Below are 17,333 nucleotides of genomic sequence, written 5' to 3'. Positions count from 1 at the left end.
TACATTTTGTTATCCTGTATTTGTGATGTATGACAAAAATTACAACTGCTGTATTTTAAAACTATAGAAAAGACTTTATTTAGTAATTTTAGGCAAATTTTACATGTCTTAATTTGACATTTCTCAATGGTTATGCAAACAGACCCATTTATACTGAGCCTTGACGCTGACTTGTACCATTTGTGATCGTATTACATTTGATTTATGGCAGAAGAGTCATGTGACAATAAGCCCTTTTAAGTACCTTGACCATCCACCTCCCTTCCATCCATACATTTTCCTGCCTGGCCCCATGCCCTTTTATATGTCTATTTGTATTCTGTCTACTACTATTTCCTGTAGTCCATTCCATGGGTACATAGCATTCTCTGTGAAAAAAGTCCTTTTGGAGATCCATAAAGTAGTTAGCCCCTGCACCTTGCTGCCTTTGCAAATTTATAATGACCCCTTCACATCTCCCTGAAAGTATCTTCTGCACTAATATTGTGTTACTCCTTTCTCTTCTGGTCTAAAGTAAGAAACACTGTAATTCCTCTAGCATCTGGTCATATTCCTTTCCTATCATCTCACAGGTATATCTGGTACCTTTCTCCATAATTTGTTTCAACAGCCTGATGTCCTTTTCTTTATATGGCCTCCAGAACTGCATGTAGTACTCCCAGTGTGGTCTAACCAAGGAGATGCAGTATGGAAACATTATTTCTTTGCTTTTAGAATCCATCTCCCTCAGAATGCACCTTAGCATTCTGCTTACTGCTACCACTACCCTCTGTCTCTGCTCCCATTGACCAGTCCAAGTGTAATTAACACCACCACTTCCTTTTACTGCTCTTTTGCCACAGGTTCACTCCTCCCAGCTGATGCTTCACATTACAGCTGTTCTGGCTTAAATGTAGTATGTTGCATTTGTTTGCACGGAATCTCAACTGCCACATTTCTGCCTTCTTTATCAGCCTTTCTAATTAATTTGCTAGAATCTTCATAACCAGCCTTTGGTGCTGTACTTCTCTTTCAGTTATCAGCAAAGAATTGGTGCTCTTCTCTATTCCCTCAGATGTGTCTGAGACAAGAACACCAAAGAGTAAAAACAATATGCTGCACGAAAAACTTACACGGCAAAGCTCTTTTATTAAAAACAATAAAAACAGGTAGAAATGTAAGCGCTTTTGCGACATACCAGTCACTTCATCAGACAAATAAAAATGTAACAAAGAGCCTTTTTATATCTCTGTTATTGACAAACAATTAATTAACACCTTTAAATCAACGCAGCTTACAATCAGTAATTATAACAATCAGTTAAAAATGCTGGGATAGGAACCCAGAAAACAAGCAATGAAACAATGTATAGGATAGGGTAGAAAATACTCTAAATATGTATATACAATTATTTGTGTCTTAACCTACGTGCCTTCCAAAAAGGTTTGTGAGAAGGCCCCATTAAGTCCTGGAGGCTTCTCTGCATTAAGCAGGAGAATCCATTTTTGTTCCGCTACTCAGTGCGGTTCTCTGTGTCCTCCCCGAACGTTAATATTGATTACCTGCAATACTAAAAATTTAAAACTATAGGAATAATCCGTCATCATGATATGAGCAGCTAGGGCATTGTTTTCCTTCGTAGTATTAATATCCCTAGCATGATCAAGTATTCTTTCTTTGAGTAGTCGATTGGTTTTGCCTACATAAAATGCATGGCATTTTTGGCAAAACGAAAAGCACACTAGATTAACAGGTCTGCAATCAGCATAGTAATCTACGTTGATGGTAAAGTTACATACTGGATGCATATAGCATGAATGAGTATAACTATACTTACATGCTGAGCAACTTCTACATGGAAAAGTGCCCTTTCTGACAGATATATTATTTCTGTTAACACTAGGCTGATTTCTATTGCAAAGGTGTTGTTTAAGGGACATGTTATTCCTAAAACAAAAGGCAGGTGTGTGTCCAGTCTTATTCACCAGCTCTGGGGCAGTATGTAAAATGTTCCAGTTCTTCTTAATAATGCTGCAATATTCGTTGATGTCACTAGAATATTGCAGCATTACCCTGAAAGTATTGGTGCAAGAGATTTGCTGACTTGATGAAACCGAAACTGCTGTACTATTGCTAAAATATGGTTTACATCTGCTCCTTTCTGCCCATGCTCCATCAATAGCTCTATCTATATCTCTGACTGCGTAGCCTCTGTCGAAAAATTCTTCTTTAAGTTCTACCAAGGCTCTCTGTGCATCTATATCGTTATTGTGTAGCCGTAGCACTCTATAAATCTGTCCTTTCAAAGTGTTCTGAGGAATATGTCTAGGGTGCATGCTGCATGCTGCTATAATGTAGAAGTGCATTCTTCTTAGTTGGTTTCTTAAAAATACTACTAGATACTTGATTAAGATCAGATTTGGTCAATACTATGTCTAGGAACTCATTCTCACTCAGAGGCCTTAAAAGAAAATTTCAGAAAATCAGTTGTACTATGCATGTACTGCACCAAAGCATCTAGTTCTTCTGAATTACCTTTCCATAACAAAAAAAAAATGTCATCAACAAAACAGATATGCCGTAAAATCTTATGGTAAAATCTATTGGTATCTGACAAAATGTGCTTGGATTCCCAGTGTGTCAATACTAAGTTGGCGTGGCTATATTTAAATCTTCCCTTTCTGCACTGTACTGTATTGTAATGCGGTCTCAGAGTTGGTATATTTAAACAGGGGGAGGGTGTGGGGAGGTGCAGGGGCACTTGCTCCCCTGCTTACAACCATCAGTTGTGTTTTTTTATTTTATATATATATATATATATATATATATATATATATATATATATATATATATATATATATAAAATTATTTTTTTATTTTTTTTTAAGTTTGGGAAGTTTTACAACTTTGAACATATGGGTTCGACCATATAGCGTTCAAAGTTGTAAAACTTCAACAATGTGATATAGACCCACTTGCTCCATTTAAGTTTAGTAGCTCCAGTTTTTACCATAGTCACAGAGGAGACCAACAACAAATAATCATCTGGTCCCTGATGCTTTCCAGCCTAGAGCAGTGAATTCAAGAAAATCCAGGTGGCTGTGTTGGTCAGACTCTCTTAGTATCTTTTCAAATCTGTCTTAAGACTGTTTCTGCTGTTCTGCCATCTCTTATTGCTATCCTTTTTTATTTATTTGTGTGTGTGTGTGTGTGTGTGTGTGTGTGTGTGTGTGTGTGTGTGTGTGTGTGTGTGTGTGTATATGAAAGTATATCAGAGCTCAGTCTATTGTGTAAGCCTTCTTTTATGTCATTGAATAATGCATTTAAGAGCACAGGCTCTTGGACTGAGCCCCTGTGCATTGCACTACTTACTCCCTTTCAGCCAGCTCACTGCTACCTTGTGCATCTCTCTCACTAGTCAACTTTCTACCAGATGACAACTTTTGTCTTCTACATCACCTCCTCTGTTGGCATGCCAGCCTTTTGTGCAATAATGTCATACTGGACATCAGCCTTTTTGCCTATATTTGCTTCTATTATGATCAAGTCATAGAACTGCATTAGGTTTGTTTCACAGAATCATCTATGCTGTTTGAAGTCCTAGAGGTAGTTGCCTTCCAAAAGTCCAACTAGACTTTCCCTCAAGCTTTCCATGTTCTTCCCTACTAAAGTCAGACTCACTGATCAGTAGATCACCAAGTTGCTTTTGACATTTCCTCCCTTTATAGAGTAGAATTCGTTTCAAACTTCCATTCTGCAAGAATCCTGCTAGTGGCCCAAGATCAGTTAAGTGAATATCATTAGAGAGTTTTCCAGCACTCCTGACAATTTCTTAAGGAATCTAGAAGGTATCCTATCAAGCCTGTTTTCTTGTAGCTTCCTCCCCTTTAATTAAGTTCCAGTATTTTGGTTAACTGCTCTGTTTTTGTTCATCACTTTCTGCTTTCATCCATAATTGTTTATTTGTTTAATCTGATAATTATCATAACACTTCTGATCTGCTTATGATTTATCACAGAATGTATCCCTCCTCTTAAAAAGAGTGACATGTTCCCTACTGATAAGGGAGGTGTAACTACCTCAAGTGGATGTGATAAAGTATCTGTGGGTCTTGTTCATGGGTGAAAATAGAAGGGATTAGGAGACTGACCATCAGATGTGTACAGCTTGTGCAGTAGTTCAGGGCGCGAAGCAATTACCATGTCTTGCTTTTCAATGACTGCTTAAAAGACAAATGGGGATAATCCACACAGAACAGTATTCTCACTGCCTGTTACTACTTTTTCTTTCTAAAGTGGCCAATTTTCATTCTTTTGTTATAGCTGAGTTGTAGTCCTTAAACTCTTCTCGCCTCCCACTAAACACCTCCCCTTTATATCTGTCAAAGCGGCAAAAGTAATTTGAGATGGTTGCTGCTGTGACTGATAGCTGACAGCAGGAGAGAAAGTTCATTTTATCCCACTCCATAGCTACATTTTCTGCAGAAATGTGCTTTCCTAATAACTCCTGAATAATTTCCCTACACATTCTTTGAGTTTCTCTCTGTTTAACAGATGGATGGGGAAGCTACAGTGTTTCAGTTTTATTTCATAACTTTTGAAGAAAATTCTGTCTCCCCTAATAATTCTTGATTAGTTTCCACTACTCATTCCTTAAATTCCTCTGTTCTTAACAGGTAGGTAGTAAAGCTCCATTTGTCTAATTTTATTTCATTGCCCTGCATTTTTATCTTTGTTTGTATTGCTGCATGATCAGAAATAGTTATTGGATGTGTTTTGAAGCTTTCAATTAAATGCCCTCGTTCTTGTGAAATATAATTTATATCTTGTCCAGCCCAGTTATTGTACCTTGGGGAATAATATGTAAATTATCTTAGAGTTCATACTACTGAATTTATATCTTTAATATCATATACTTTCATCAAGTTCTTCAGAAATAAACTTATCTTTTGTTATATTTTCCCTTCTTGGTCCCTCAGATACTACTACTACAAATCAAGTTATAACCCCCCCCCACCCATATGTAACATTCCCTGCTGAAAGCTCATTACTTCTCCCAACATTTTCTTAAGATCCACAATGGCAGTTTTTGGTGGAATATAAGTACATGCCAGCATAATTCTCCTCCCTTGCCAGTAACCCCTTTACTGTAAGTCTGCCATTATGATTTTTTTCCTTCTCTCACTATTGGAGCTCCTCTAACAATTGTTATAATTGCTCTTCATTTCCTTTGTCCCAATATTCTACTTAAAATTCATGCTGAAATCCTTTCTTCATCAAATTTACATGATCATTTCTTTCCAAATATGTCTCCTGCAGCACTGCACTTTGCATGTCTTTATACAAGTGCAAGGCCATTCATATTTCAAAATAATACAGATAGCATAGCCATTATGATAAGAAGTTATCATTCCCACCTATAATCCATAACTTTATATATTTTCAACTTTTGTGTTACATACACAAACTAATGTTTGGTAGGTCAGTCTTTTATACAGTTGTTTCTTGTCATCTCCAGTTGAGTCTATGTTACTTTTTTCAAGACTTTTGTATGAAAACCCTCAAACAAAAAAATCTAAATAAATTTTCAGAACATCTCCATAGCCTATTAACTTCAAACACACACACACAAAATTATGTAAATTTTTTGAAAAAAATAAAGTTTAACCCTCCTGATGGTAACAGTTGCCTCAAACAGACAGTTGCACCCACAGGCATTACGTAACCTAAAATTAAGGTTATCCATACTAAAGCGCATGTTGCAGCCTGTGCTCCCACTTACACTGTTTGCTGTCTGTTCTTTTCTTGTCTCTATTCTCTCCCAGATATAAAAAAAAGCTTGTATGCCTTCAGAAAACATTATTTTTTCTTAAACTAAATTATACACTGTTCTATTAACTGCACTGAATTGTTAAGGCTGCTAAGGAAGCTGCTCTTTCTTATTCACATCCAATAATTAATTTTTTTAATTGCATTTCCCTCTGTAAACAAATGCTCAAAACTCTCAGGATTAATTTTTTGCATCTGCAGCTCATCTCCTTGGAAAGATCAGAACAGAATGTACACCTGCCTTCAGCTGTAGATTTCCTAACTCCAACTAAAAGTTTGGTAAAGGAGAATAAAACCAGATAAGTTTCTTGCATATTCAGTAATATTAGCACTTCTAATGGCATTCATTATTTTGTCTTATTTATCAAGCCTACTTGCTTACAGAAACACGTGTTTTTAGATTAAGCCAAGGGCATTAATCCAGATATTAATCTATGAAAAAATAAGAGAAAACATATCAACTCTACATATAATTAGTGCACTTTTACTTCCTATCCCCAACCACAACAAACCAAGATTACAGCATATTAACTTAAACTTTCTTTTGTCCAGCTTTTCTTCTCTTTTTACATTGTAATGCTTATTTTTAAAACTAAAAAAAAGTAATTTTTACATTAATGTAACTGGTTAGATTTATTGACCATTTTATAAATATATGTGTATCTGTATATGTACACATACATTGAAACACTACAGACAGTGTTGTAATGTAAAACCTGATGTGCCTATTATAACATGATTATATATAAATGCATACACAAACATGTTCACACAAAGAAAAAAATGGCTGTGGTTCTTGGAACACTTTATTAGGGATGTAATAAAAGACTGAGCTTTGTTTTCAGTCAACACTTTCCTCTGTGACTGACAATTCTTCAGATTAACAAATTTTTAAGAAATAAAAGTTTTGATTTATAAAAGGACAAAAACCATTAGTCAAGCTGAATACTATGGGATGTCTACCTATGATGTGCTACTCCTACAAAAAACATGTTTGAAGCTTGGATTAGCCTAGCCACTTTGGTGATTATTTAATCACCAATTTGAGGAATGTGAAAAAGCCCAAGGAATTTTGCTTGAGGTTGTTAAAAAAATTAACTTTACAGGTGTAATGTAGTGGGGCTGGCACCTGTGAGTCTAGATTGAAGAGTACCTAGGTGATTATGTCATTTACAGTACAAGTACTTGTCTTCTGTGTATGGCATGATCCTGAGTTTCTGTGCCAGTGATCAAAATGGCAATTTAAGATGAGGGGGAGTAGCTCAGAAAAAAATACAAGGCCCAAGCTAGCTGATATGATTGTGGTACATGTCTATGTGTAGAGATGGGGGGATAGTGCTCAAGCTAGTTGCATTAAATGTTTCTAAAAGGGTCTTTTAAAAATAAAGTGGTTGAAAACTGAGGCGAGTTATATATCTAGTGAGTGAGTGTGTTTAGAAAAATTCCCTGGGTCTATATGTTTGTGTGTGGAGCGAAAATGCTTGTGTAGGTGCAAATGTGTGGCTTATTAGTTCATTTATGGATATGGGAGACTGTGTGTATATGCATGTGCACACGCACATATTTGGGACTGTAGTTGTTTGACTTGGGTGGGGGAGTGAGGGATCTATCCTGTTCTTCATGCCTTGTGCAAGTAATAGGATGGATGGAATTTAAAATATTTTCTTTGTGACTCTAATGGTTGTTTGTTTTTAGATTTTTTTGTGCTTGTGTAAGAGGGGCACAACAGAAGAGGCAGAGTTAGTCAAAAGTTAAGGAAGCAGTTGACATACATACTTGTGGAAATCACAGAGCTCTCATGGTGGATGTATGGAAAACAAGGGTCAGTGGTCTTGGGGAAGCTGCATGAAGGGGAATATAGACATTACTGCTTTTATTATGCATACATTTTCATTTACTTATTTATGTAAACACAATATATGAATATGTAGGCTATAGATGATTATGATCAGGACATCTGTCTAAGAATTTCACCACAAGAGTGAACTCTGATGAATAAAGGGGTATAAAATAGTTAAGTTATAATCCCGAAAGGCAACAGTTTGAACATGTTACAGCCTTTAAAGATCACAGGATGTTGACTGACAACATAATTTTATTTTATTAATTGGGATACTAAGATTTGAGCTTTAGAAACTCTATAAGTTTCCTCAGTGCAGAATTTAAATTTGGATTTCCATTGTACCATGCTGATACTAACACTAAAAGTACATTCATTAATGATTAACTAAGAGATTTACTTCCATTGCTAGTCTGTCTGTCTTTCAAAAGACTTAAGGCCTTAAACCTTTATACAGTGTCTTACAGAAAGTTAACAGAAGTTCTAATTATGGATTTTTAAGACTTGAAGGAATCCTTTCTTTTAATGCCTCAGACTAAAATCATTCAGTTTTCACAGGCATAAGAGTCCTAAGAAATTTTAGAAAATGTAACATTACTAGATTATGTTTTTGTGAAATGTTAGTTCAGTGGAATAAATTTACAAATGATATAAAAGATACTGAATATTTCAACGCATAGTTTAATAAAGTTTTATTGTATGATAAATATTGGGTTTGATTATGTCCAAGCCCATACCTTGTAGTTTTTATCTATGGCTACAGATACCCAAGAAAAGATGGTAGCAATAATTAGTATGCATGGTTTCAGATGCTTAATAGTAAAAATCTGTATTAATTTCATAATTTGATTCTTAGAACATGGAATATGATATCTTAGGGATTGGGGGAGAGAGTTGTTGAAGTACAGTCTATGGTAAAATCTAGGAAAAGCCAGATGTCAATGAAACTTAAAGGAGAAGAAACAAATTATATCAGCAGGGGAAATCTAAACAGATGTTTTTGAAGTACACACAGCCTTGTTTATAATAGAGTTTCAGACATTAAAGTAACTTTCTGTATCTCTGAGTCTCTGCATAGTAAATGTATTTGTACAGTATTAGTCTTGATGAATTAAACTTTATGAGCAAGTGATCAAGAATAACTGAACACACATTTAGTAGATTTTATGTATATATTTTGGTAACTATCAAGTATTATATGGTAATATTGGTTGAGATCTGGGGCAAAAACCATGCTGCTCAGTTATAAGTAAAATAATCTGACTGGTAAATGCATATTTATATATTCAATGGATGAAGTACTTTAATTGTAAATACATGTAATCCACATAAAAATAAGCAAACTGGAAGATAAAAACACATGACTTAAGTTACATAAGAGTGTATTTCACTGACTAGGGTATTAATTATCATGTCAAGAAATTAAAGTTGCTTTTTTCCAATTTGTGTATTTACAATACTTTACTGTATTAATATTGAATTAGTGGGGATTAAGCTGTAGTTTACTTCATTACTGAATGCTAATATATTATTGGAAGTTATAACGTTTTTCCACCTTCATTTATCAGCTAAAGCGATGGGTGAGTTTGAACATACTGCAGTGGAAGTGGTAAGCATTCTGAAGAGAGAGGAATTTGATAAAATCATTAACATACTAAGATGATTATAGTTAATTAATGTTCTGGTTCTTAGTAATAGAAAAGAGGGGTACATTATTAAGTGTTCTGAGATAGATAGGTTATAGAGTGGTGTGGCTGGCTGTCATGACCTTTGTGACTGTTGATGTGAGTTGTGGCTAAGTAGACTGTGTTGGGATATATTAGAGTGATATCTCTGATGGGTAGTTAATTAGCTGATGACCTAAAAAGTGAATATCTAATGCATAATAGTGGCAACCTCTATTGACTGTAAGGTGAATTATATTAGCAGATGGATCTTTCCATTACAGTGGTTACTTCTGCACTGTTTGCAATACCTGTGATGGGGTTAGTGTCACATATTTTGCTACATTTCAGAATGTTATATATGTTAATGGCTTTTGCTGGGTTATTGCCTTTGTCTTTACACTTGCCTCTTTATATTTCACAATTTGTATTTGGTTCAGTAGAAATAAGTCTAGTTACATAACATGTAATCTTTGGTGTGTTTGGTTGATATTTTGGGTGGTTTGCCTTTCCTGTTGTCTTTCTAATATTAAATAGATCTTATTTATTAAAATATATAAGTAGTCAAATTGGTTGCAGTAATAGTGAAACTCTTCTCATAGTATTATAACATTTTCAACTTTTGTATTTATTTATTTTTTTTTTAATTCTCTTTATTGAAACTTTCTTTATACAAACAGATTATACATACAACATAAACAAAATAACAACACTATATATATTCCATAGATTGACGGATAATAATTATACTAACTATATACAGTTATACATTGCCCAACAAATAGATATAACATGAACAGCATGATAGTGGCTAATGATATCAACATAAAAAAAAATGCAGTCATTTTAAAATATGATCGAATAGAATTCTCCATACTTTGATTATAGGTTTGTGATTAATATTGTGGAACAGGTATTTATGAGCTTTGAGGTGTTAAAGCCTTCCCAAGAAAGAGAATGGCTGTTCTTCCAGTTCAAGAAAATATAGTATTTAATTAACATAAAAATAGGGATCAGAACTCTATAATTCCGTTCAGATAGACCAGGGGGTGGAATATGAAGAATGGTAAATTCCCACGAAAGGGTAGATTTTTCATAACCAATTTTCTCAAGTAACACTCTCAGAGCGCACCATAACTTGTAGGTACATTTGCAACTCCAGAATATATGTAGAATATCATCAGTTTGGTTAGAGCAGAACTGACATTTAGGAGAGTGATTGGGAAAGATTTTATTAAGAACATCCGGAGTAAAGTACACATTGTTCATTATCATAAGCTGAGTAAATTTCAGCTTTTTTAAGGGTATATATTTGGAACTTAATCTTATAGCCTTAGAGATTTGATTATGGTTAATAGAAGGGTTAATTTTTGGCCAATAATTAGAAAAAATGAGCTTGTTCTGAGATTTAAGTGACATAATAACCTTTTAGGTATTTGAGATCATTTTTTTCTTCAGGAGAAGCAAGTTCCTCAATGTTTTACAGGTTGATATATCCTCATCGGAGACCAAGGGGTGTTCCAGATATAAACGCACAAGTTCTCTAATTTGTCGTAATATGATTGTATAACTTTTAGGTAAATTCAGATTAGTTCTTAGGCTAGAAAGTGACTGATGTCTAAGAGGGAAGAGATCAGAAATAGTAATATTCAAGAGAAGGGGATATTGTTCCAGATTTAACATGTGTCCATTCAATCTTAGGTTAGGGTTAAGGTGAAGTGGTTGAAGAGTATTGAACGAATTAATCAAATTCAAGGAGTTAAATAGGTTCTGAAGAGACTTTATGCTAAACAAGATCCCTTTAGTTCACTTAAGATTGCCTATGTTTACCTTATTTAAGAATGGGAGTGCTGCGGGGTTAAAGTTCAGTGCTTTAACATAATTGTTATACAGGACAACCCATGCCGGTGTCCAAGGGGAGTGGCCTTTGTGGTATGAAGCGATATTTAAAATTCTGCTTCCATTAATAATCTCATAGTAGGTCTTAAAGTCAGGTAGGCCAAGGCCTCCTTGTTCCTTAGGATGGGTAAGTTTTGCATAACAAATCCTAACAGATTTGGGGACCCATATGAATTTTGAAAGAAGAGATATAATATTTTTAAAGAAATTGTTATGCAGAATGTTGGGTAGTTGCATTGAATAGGTATAGGAATCTAGAAGAATGTTCATTTTAATGACTGCAGTTCTGGCCACGAAAGGGAGCTTAAGTTTAGCCCATCTGTTAAGATCATTTTGGACACTTGACCAGCATTTCAGTATATTGTCCTGATAATGATTGGAGTTTCCTTGAGAGAAGGATATACCTAAATATAGCAGTTGTTGCTTGGATTTAATACCCGTATTAGTAAGTATATTAGGCAACATAGAGTGAATATTTATCGGGAAAATTAGTGACTTCTCTCTGTTAAGTTTGTAGTTTGCGAGGTTGGAAAAAGAGTTAATAGAAGATATAATTTTGATTGGGTCAGAGGAGGGAAGTGTAAAATAGATGTTTAAATCATCAGCGTATGCCGATAAAAAGATATTTGAGTTAAAAATACTAGGTGGATGATGAAATGTACCTTGTTTGATTAGCATGAAAAGTGGTCCCATGTAAAGATTGAACAGTAGAGGGGAAAGAGGGCAGCCCTGCCTGACCCTGTTAACAATTTTAATTCTGTTAGATGCCTGTTTATTGACTTGCAAGATAGTATACGCTGTGGAGTATAGGGTTTTAATTTTACTGATAAATGAGTTTGGAATGTTGAAGAAAGGTGGGGAATCAAATAAGAATTCCGTGCTAATGTGATCAGAAGCCTTGGAAGCGTCCACCGCTAAAGTGTAAATGGGGAATTTGCTTAAAGAAGAGAGATGGATCATAGCTTCCATTGATAGAGTATGATCATTAGTTTGTAACTTTTGTATTTATTTTTTTCTTTGTAGTACTCATCAGTTTCATATTCCAGTTTCAGCTGTTAATGAAACTTGCAGTTTAACAGTTATGTGGATTTTCACTATTAGTTTTTGGAATTTGTTTAGAAGAAAATAAATAGAAAAGTAAAGATACTTATCTCTACACTTGTTGCTTTATTGAGTCAAAGCAGTCTAAGAGTGTGTTTAGACAAAGTTACAGTAATCTAAAGGACAGTGGTCTGCTATTTAATCTTTCTAGACATTTAGAGGTAAAAAAAATATAAAGTATAAGCAATATATATTGAAAAATAAATTTGCAGACTTAATGTAGATACTTGGCTTAGATACAGATTAAATATATCAATTATTTTCATATATTTGCATGTTTCTTTACACATTTGTACGTTTACTTTTATATATAGTAACTATAGTAGTTAAGGGAGTCTGTGTTTAACAAACTTTGGCATGATGAATTAATTCTGTAAATGTTAAATACTTTCATGTTATTCTTTCTGGTGTCCCCTGTGGTGCCTTCATGACAACTAGAGAGAGAAAGTGAGATTGTATATGGTATTATGGATGTACAAGACTCTTTTCACATGGCTTAGGGCCATGAAATTGTGTTTCAGTACCATCTCCATTAGGGTCACGAATACATTAATTTCATCTTGATCATATGTTTCTGTTATTTGTAATTTGGTTTTAAACCATGCTAAGCCCTCTTCATGTGATATTACCGAGAATAGGTTGCAAACATCTATGGTCACCAAAAACATATTTTCCATATATTGAAATTTCATCTTGTGCCCCCATATTTGTAAATTATGATGTTATGTCATACTGGGAGGGCCATTTTATTTTTAAATCTGGGTACACGAGTTGCATCAAAAATTACACTAGATTTTTGGATATGTTTTTGATTTGGATTGGGACAAGAGACTCTCTAATGCAGTTTTTGGATTCCATTAGTGATACTTTGAGTTGTTTTAAATTCACCCATGAATATAATTAAACACAAATAATGTATTTGGATGTGGAATTAAAAATAAATAGAGAGAACTGAACAGAAACTTTGGTTTCAAGAATATACAGAAAACCCACTTTTTCAAATTCATATTTGGAGTTTAACAGTTGTCACCCTAATTTTCAAAAGAAATCTATAGTAAAAGGGCAATTAGTCCATGCTGCAAAAATGACTTCCCTGGATAATGAATTTATGGAAGAAGTGAATTTCATATTAGATATGTTTAAGAAAATAAATTAGCCAATGGAAATGTTAACTGCTATTGGGGAAGAGGTTATTAATAAATGGAAAAATGGCTTTTATTTACCTATATTAAATTCCTTGGATACAACAGCTATAGTAGAAGTAAAAAAGTCTGATACAGAGAATAATGTGTCTGCATATTCGAGTTTTATTACAACCTATAATAAGGATGCCCACAGGGTATGTCAACTAATAGAAAAAAACTGAGAATTATTGTCAGTGGACAAAAATATGTCAAAATATTTTATACAAAAACCAATGTTCGTTTTCAAGAGAGAGAGAGAGACGTTTCAAGAAAATTTTGGAACAGGAGAGCAGGTTATGTAACTGAGGTGTGGTTGAAAAGGCTGGGAACTTTAAATGTGGGATGTGTTCCCAGTGCTCCCATATACTTAGTATGGGTGATATTTTTAAACTAAATGGTAAGAAAATATTCATAAGAGGTTACTATAATTGTCAAACCAAGAATGTAGTTCATATTGCAAAATGTCCTGTGTCCAACATTCTGCATAGGAAAAATTTGTAGATGGTTTAGGAACAGGATTTATGAGCATCTGTTAGACATAAGGCATGGTAAGAATACAAGTGCTTTGAGTAGGCATCTTATGGAAAATGTAGGCCATTCATTTAGGTTTTTAATAATACAACAAATTAAAGTGGATCAACAAGGGGGGACACTAAATGAGTTTTTAGATGTTTGTGAATTAAAATGGCAACTGACTCTGGATGCCGCTAGGTTTCCAGGTATAAATGAAATGGTGAATTTGAATTGTTTTTTAAAAATGAATCCCATTTTGGGTTAACATTATTATTCAACAAGGTCACAAAGTTCAATAACATGCATATAGTATGAGTACAAGGGTATGTTTCTTTTAATTGTTTACAATGTAAATTTTAAATAATGCAATTAACGGGTATTAATTGGTTTATTGTTAGATGTATATGAATGCTGGGAAATCTTGATGGTATTGTTCTGAAGAAGTCCCTATAAGAGGGATGAAAGTGCTTAACTACTGCGGTTTTATTCAATAAAGGAGTGTTTTCTACAGAGGACTTTGCTGTTCTTCCTCCCTTTGGTTACCTGGTTTGTGGATATTTTCAGTTGATTGCATTTAATTAATCCCAATTGAGAATGATCCAGATGTTCTAAAATATATTGTATTTCTAACTTCAGTATTATCTGAACTTTATCATCAAAACTGCATTTTTATCTATTTTATACCCAACAGTATTTCAGATAATTGAATACAGTAGTCATTGGATAATTGAACTAAATGACTGGATCATCCTTTACATATTTATAAAATATTAACAACAGTCTTGTATTACCATCGACTACCTCTTCTTTTCCTGTAAATATTTTTCTTGGAATGGTCTCTATATAGCTTTTCACACACCACATTATTTGATAAATATGTTTAATAATGCTTCTAATTAAATACTGCATATACTATTCAGTGTGTTTTATGGATTTGGGGTATACTATTTGCTTTAATTTGATTTTCAGCAATTGGAAATAAGTATAGGGTTCTGCTAAGCATAATGGAATGATACCTTTTGTGTATCTGAGTATTTTTTATTTTGTTTAATTTTCACATCCCTATTTCTGACTCATTTTCAGCAAAACCATTTTTTATATTATTCCATACCCACTTCTCTCAGTTTGCTGCCACTATCCTCTTCAGTCATAACTGAGTGTTACAGGTCTTCTCTTATGCACTCCATCCATCTCTTGGCTAGATATCCTCATCTCCTCTTTCTTATGTTTTGTCTGTTGTACATTATCATCACCAAATCAGCTTCTTTCCTGCACATGTGACCAAGCCACTGTAATCTCTTCTCCTTGACTTTTACTTCTACTGGCACTGCTTAACTTCTGCTCTGATGTCCAAGTTTCTTCATCTGATTCATAATTTACATATTATCACCAATCTCAGACAATTCATCTTCATCACCTCAAGAGTCCCAAACTCCTCTGCCTTCACTGTCTGGATTTTGTACCATACAGAATCACTGATTGTACCACTACTTGTACCATACCTTTTCTGGCTTTGTCATTCTTCTGCCACAAACTACCTCTGACACGCTATGACATATGGCTGCAGCAACTTTGATTCTCATTTGATCTTCTCATCAGACTTCCTTCTACTCTCCAATCACAGATAATTGAAGCTGTTTACCTGTGCCACTATTTTGCTTTCTATCTCAATTGTAAGATGTTTCTGTTCTCTCCATTTGCTGCCAGGATATCTGTCATGTTTGTACTCACTTCCATCCCATTTGCCTTCAGTTTTGCATTCCACTTCCCTATCATTTACTGAAGTTTCTGTTTGTAGTCTGCTTATAATGTCTTCTCTCCAAAGAGCATTATTGCTGTACTGTGCCCTCCAACCTGTAGCTAATGTAGTCCATTGCAGTATGGCCAGTAGGGGAGTTGGAACTTACCTTGATGCATACCCACTCCAACAGTGAAACACTTCCGTGAGTCCAAACACTGTTCATACTTGTGTCATTGGCTCCTTGTAAAGAGCCTGTACTCATTCTGTCATTGTTTCTGTCACTTTTGCAAGAGTGTCCAAATGAGCTTTTTGGGACCTTGTTACATATTTTCTCCAAGTCTAGGAATAAATACCAAGTTGGACTTTTCCCCATCTCCAGCTTCTTCTCCACTATCCGTTTCATTACAAACATTGGGTCAGTTGTGCTACATCCTGATCTGAATCCAAACAGCTCATCTCCCACCTTATTTTCTACTACTATGCATATTCATTTATACATCACTGTGTACAACTTTAAAATGCAGTGTGGCAGGACTTTGATGCCTCTGTACTATCCCACAGTTATGAATGCTCCCTTTTTGTTGTACACTGGCACAATAATGTTTATTCTCCAGTCATATAGGATATAATTTTCTCTCTATACTGCATTGAGTATAATCAGGAGACATCTTTTCCCTAACTTGTACAACATCTTGATCATATATGCAGTGACTTCATCTGAGCCTGCTGCTTTCTCTTCTCAAAGATCTCTGTTGTGCACAAATCTAGTTATTGCTGTACAAGTAGTAACAAGAAAATGGAATTAGGATGCATCACATCCATTTACTGATTTTTTTTTTATTTATCTATTAATTATTTATTTGTAGTTGTACTTGTTAAAGAAGTTAAGGTTTAATACTGACCAACTTATATATGCTGGCTAAAAAAATTGCCATATATGTGGACGAAAATCGTATATATTATATATTGTTAATTTGTGTGTCCTTATCTTACTTTTGCTGCCTTTTAGACTTTGTGATCTATCCCTTTGCTATTTCCTCTTCCTCCTTACTCTAACCATCCCTTCCTACTGTCCCTTATACGAGTACTTTGTTATTATTACTGTTACTGATTCATTGCTGTCTTCTTACATTTTGTTTGCATTCATAATACTTCTTATTAACTTCCTTGTCTGCTGTCATTTATATTTGTCCAGGCTGAGAGTGACATATGTCCATTTGGAACAGTGCTCAACCCCGGTTACCACACTGAATGAATGACTAAATAAATAAAATTTGTAATCTGTTAGATAAATAGGTAAATTGTTTCTTCCATCTGTCATTTATTTTCTATAAGTACACTCACTGTAAAGTTTTACATTATTTAATGACTTATTTGCTTGATCTGTTATAATTTCATTCTTTATTAGTTTGTGTATGTATTGAAAAATTCAATTTTAATAAAACAGTGAATAAAACAATTAAAATGTTAACTTTGTCACAGATCAGAGGTGGATAGCATGCAGTGCTAGGAAGATGTCTCCATGTATCTTTTGCAGTCTGTTATTTTAACTGAGTTTGTTTATTTGCAAATATTTTTATGAAA

General features: G+C 34.3%; 1 protein-coding gene across 1 annotated transcript in view; it reads left to right on the top strand.

Annotated features, from left to right (window-relative positions):
- The window catches only part of WIPF1 (WAS/WASL interacting protein family member 1), a 776,716-nt gene that overhangs the window by 728,380 nt on the left and 31,003 nt on the right, over positions 1-17,333 (top strand). The window lies entirely within an intron of this gene.

This window comes from Protopterus annectens, chromosome 6.part1, assembly GCF_019279795.1.
Source record: "Protopterus annectens isolate FY-2018-M chromosome 6.part1, PAN1.0, whole genome shotgun sequence".
Classification (NCBI taxonomy): Eukaryota; Metazoa; Chordata; order Ceratodontiformes; family Protopteridae; genus Protopterus; species Protopterus annectens.
The sequence above is the reverse complement of the archived record's forward strand: the minus strand, read 5'-3'. Positions and strand labels throughout refer to the sequence as shown.